This window comes from Aegilops tauschii, chromosome 2, assembly GCF_002575655.3.
Source record: "Aegilops tauschii subsp. strangulata cultivar AL8/78 chromosome 2, Aet v6.0, whole genome shotgun sequence".
NCBI lineage: Eukaryota > Viridiplantae > Streptophyta > Magnoliopsida > Poales > Poaceae > Aegilops > Aegilops tauschii.
In genome coordinates this window covers 119667895-119672501 of record NC_053036.3, presented here as the reverse complement: position 1 = coordinate 119672501, position 4607 = coordinate 119667895, and the positions used below count along the sequence as shown (strand labels likewise).

General features: G+C 52.9%; 1 long non-coding RNA gene across 3 annotated transcripts; it reads left to right on the top strand.

The window, feature by feature from the left end:
• The first annotated feature begins 1418 nt into the window (after positions 1–1418).
• On the top strand, positions 1419–4607 carry LOC109769180 (uncharacterized). Of its 3 annotated transcripts, none has more exons than XR_005770822.3 (3): positions 1517–2557; positions 2641–4153; positions 4282–4607. It is a non-coding gene; the product is annotated as an uncharacterized lncRNA (long non-coding RNA). The 3 variants fall into 3 exon arrangements; XR_012202033.1 differs by having other exon boundaries at positions 1519–2557; positions 2641–3891; positions 3973–4607; XR_012202032.1 differs by having other exon boundaries at positions 1419–2557; positions 2641–4607.

The following is a 4607-nucleotide window of genomic DNA, read 5'->3' as shown; positions in this document are numbered from 1 at the left end:
TTGGGCTATGTCTAAAGCGTCGGACTTCAGCGTTGGAGGCATCGTTCTTAGGAACCACAATGGAATCTTCATAGCGGGAGCATGGCATTTTTTCCCTTCGGTCGCCAATCCAGAGCTTGCAGGACTACTAGCATGTCGTCGTGCTATCAAGCTAGCTATGGAGATCAATGTAAGGAGGCTAGTAGTGAAGATATATTCACACGTAGTGGTAATCAAGTGATCTAATCAAGAGAAGTATCTGTTGGCATATGAGCATGTGGTCCAAGGGATCAAAACACATCTTCAAACTCCCGATGAGTTTAAGATGGGTTGGGTGCGTCACTCTGCGAATAGCACAGCTCATGTTTTAGCTGGAAAAGGTTGCATCAATAAGCTTTGTAAGGCCAACTCCACCGTAGAACCCCATCTTGTCCGGCATTGTCCGTATGGGGCAAAATCTGGCCTAGCGGGCACACCTAAACGGACAAGCACGTCCGTTCGTGTCCGCTTTTGTCCGGCTCAACCCCAAATCTAGACCAAACTTGAGCCACGAATGCTCCCGAACGGACAGAAAACGGACGCTCTCCTCGTCCCTCTCGTCCGCCCCTGTCCGCCCTCTGGCCCACAAATCAGTGAGACGAGAGCTACCGCGCGGCCTGGGAGGCCAGCGGCGATGCCACCGGCGCAGGACGCAGCTGCGTTGCGTGCGGGGCGGGGCGGGACTGGCGAGCTCGGGTTGAGGCAGGGGCGCACGGCGGCGGCGCGTGCGCGGCGGGGCCACGGCGAGCTGGGGTCGGGGCGGGCGCGCGCCCGGGCCGCACGGCGAACTCGGGGCGAGGCGGCGGCGCACGCGGGGCGGCACGGCGAGCTCGGGGCGGAACGATGGCGCGCGCGGGACAGGGCTGGGGTGCGCGCGCGCGGCACGGCGAGCTCGGGTCGAGGCAGAGTAGGACTGGCCAGGGCGGCGCAGGGCGTGTGCGGCGGCGAGGCGGAGCGGGACGGGGGTGAGGCAGAGCGGGGCGGGCCGGGGCGTGCCGGCGGCGAGGTAGCTAGAGCAGGACGGGGCGGGGTGGCGCGGGCGTGCCGGAGGCGAGGCAGAGCGAGACGGGGCGGGGTGGCGCGTGCTGGCGAGCAGCAGGGCGAGCGGGGGCGCGCGGGACGGCGAGCGGGACGGCGAGCAGCAACAAGGACGGGGCGGGGTGGCGCGGGCGTGTCGGGGCGGCGGCGGGGGTGCGTGCGGCACCGCGGCTCGGCGCTGCTTGGGGCGAGCGCGGGCGCGAGGCGGCGGTAGGCGCGGGGCTGCGGCGGGCGCGAGGCGGCACGGCGAGCTCGGCGTGGCTCGGGGCGAGCGCAGGCGCGAGGCGGCGGCGGGCACGGGGCGGCGGCGGGGTCGGGGCGGACGCGGGCGAGCTCAGCGCGGCCCGCGGGCGAGCTCGGCGTGGCCCGCGGGCGGACGCGGGCGAGCTCGACGCGGCGCGCGGGCGGACGCGGGCGACCTCGAGGCGGAGGTGGCGAGGCATGTGCTGTGAGGCGCTGCAGAAAGCCGGGGCGGACCGTTTGGGGTCCAACGAGCCCTGCAGCGTTGGGTGGGATGCACCCATCGCGTGTCCACTCCCCGGACGTCCGCCAAATCGCACCCCAAACGGACGAAAGCGGACGTCCGGATGGATCTTGCGGTGGAGTTGGCCTAAGGTTTGTTTGAAGGTGCCACCAGAGTGCATTGACTCTGTGGTTGCTTCGTAGATCGCCGTGACATGAATAAAAACGTGACTATTCCAACTCATCAAAAGAAAACAAAAAGGTAAGCCAACTCTCATCTCATTGCCAATACGGCCACACACCATGTAGACATGCTATTTCCTTCCTCGTTTGTTCTCCTCGCTCTACCAAGACGGTCAAACCATGAAACCACCCGATGACCCAACATCCGGCGAGCGGCATGCGTGCACCGCACCGCACAGGAAGAGCACCAAGCATGCACGTCGCCTCGCTTGCGTGCCGCCTGGGAACCGAACCGGAACGCATCGTCTTTGTATATCCACCTCGTTGGCAGCGTTATCCAGATACAATACCTCATATGTGTGACTGTGTGAGTGTGTCCAACGTGCAGAACGTAGGAGGGCATGCATGCCTTATCCAGATATACTCTACTTAGGGGTAGATATCTGGTGATACAAGACCTGAGGTGCTCCCGTGATACAAGACTAGGTGGGCCGTTCGATCTGGACTGGTGGTACAGGATCGAGAGGGTCCCTTGGCATTGCAATGTATGCAGAAAACACCTTGGGTTATTCCCTAATTCAGCGACGAAGTGCATATCCATCTTCTCTGTTCGCTTCTTCCCTGATACAATTCGCACCGCCGCCGCCTAGGGCATGTCTCCTGCCGCCGCCGCCGTCACTGCCTAGGGCATTGCCCCCATCCACTGTTGCTAGCACAAATCCAGCGCAACTCGTGCGCGTGCCGATTCCTTGGCTCAGACCCGGTCAGTTTCATAGGAGCCGAGATGGACCTTCCCCCGCCGTCGCTGGAGCCAAACGCGTCGTGGGAGCCGGAGACCCTCGGCAAGGACGATCAGGTAAGAGGCAGCGCCTCCTTCGCCGTACGCATCTGGTCCGTTTTCTCGCACTTAATTTTTTGATTTTGCTTATTTGATTTTAGGACTAGATGCCCGCGCTGCGGGAGTCAGTGTCGTTCGGTCGATTCCTATCCGAGTCACTCGAATGGGATACGATGGGCCGATGGGGCATGTCTTGCCGGCACCGATGGCTACCATATTGCATGACCAATCGCTGCCGGCAGCCGGGCTCAATGAAGATGTACAGGTCAATTTCTCGGTGCCGACCACAACGGTCGGAGCTCACTCTGCCTCCAATTGTAGTGATGCATGCATTGGCGATTCTGGAGCAGGCGTGAGTTGTAGTCCGTGCTTGCCTGCTGCACATTCCTCAGCAAATATTGAAGGAGCTGCACTGCATTTGGTTGTTCATCCTCCAATTTCATAGTATCGTGTATTGCTCTCCACAATGTAGTCCTTGAAGTCTGCTATGATGTTCCTAAAATTATGAACTGAAAGCAGCTGTTGCAACTGTATGACAACAAACAAAAGAAGCGAAAAAGTTATAGAAGTACAACTACATCTAATGTTAGTTGTGGTTATGGAAATTTCATGTCTCGCCACGCAATACAAGCAGATCGATGTTTAAGTTAGTTCGGAGCAGATATATGCATCAATATTTTAATCTTTGCAGAGAATTAGAAGAATGCGTGCTGTGTGGACAAAAGTTCTTGTTCAGTCACTCGGTTACAACATATTGCTAAACATGAAATCTAGCAGTGTTTAAATGTTGTCTGTTTCTTCGTCTCTTAATATGTCTAGCTGAATTATACACATAATCTTTCTTATAGAGTGTAATATAGAATCTTTCTTACATATAGTATAGTTGAAAATCACATGTACAGAATAGCGCAAGTTCGGACCAAAATGTATTATTAGTCGAGTAAGTGATTAGACTATTTCGAAGTATTGTCTATAGATTGAGTGATTCACTAAATTCATACCAGACGAGGCCCAAGAATGTTTGACTAACAAAAATCCCAGTTGAATTCTATATCAGGCTGGGACAACTGAGTACTAGAAATCTATGCAGCTGTAATAAACTAGCTTACTGACCATTTATGTTGAGCTGAGATTTAACAAATGTTATGGGTAAATACACTATTACTCAAAGAGGAAGCATGGTTCACACACGATAACAAATGTAAAAAGGAAAAAAAAGAGGTGAATATAACTCGATTGCTTGTGAGCATGTCATGGTCTCGTATTTCAACAAAAGGTTTTTTTACATGGTATTATAGGTCAAGAAGCTTCCAAATAGATCAGGGGGATAAGAAGGTGCACCAGTCTCGAAGGTTATTTTGCATTTCCCATATTTGGTGTCGTATTGTTTTTTTGAAAGTTTTAAGGTCCTAGTTCTTGATTTTATCCTGTAGGTGTGCTTTTGTGCCTACCACGGGTTGGTGTAGGAATATGAACTCATCAAGTGATCTGTAGCAATATTGTTTCATTCAGCTATGTTAATTTGTGAACTATATCATCTTGTGAACTATATTAAGGTCATGTTGATTGCAAGACAAAGATGCTAGTGGTTAAAACCGCTCAATTTTCTTGAAGGTATATGTTGATGTTCCTTTGATATGAATTTTTACGAGATGATATGCAAGTATGCAGATACACTGTTTTTGCTAGGGACATCTTAACTTTTCATGTAACCAGCTCGTACTAATTTGGACATGTTTCAGAATGCAGGATAAAACCATTGCTTATCTAGGTGACTCTTTAGGGAGGCAGATGTTCCAATAGATGATGTGCATGCTTTCAACATCCAAGAAACATGGAAAACGACCAAATGGCTGGGTCTACCGATTCCGGAGCAGAAACATCTTCATCCTTTTGGTGTTCTTGCCGTGTAATTAGGGGAATCGTCTGTGTTAGCAGTTGACAAGAGTTGTAATATATGCCTTTTAGGTTTAGGTGTAGCACCCTATTTAGTTTAGCAAATCTGAACTATAACTGTTGTTACATATATGTGCAATTTCATGGCAAGCGTTGCATTGTGTTTTGTCAA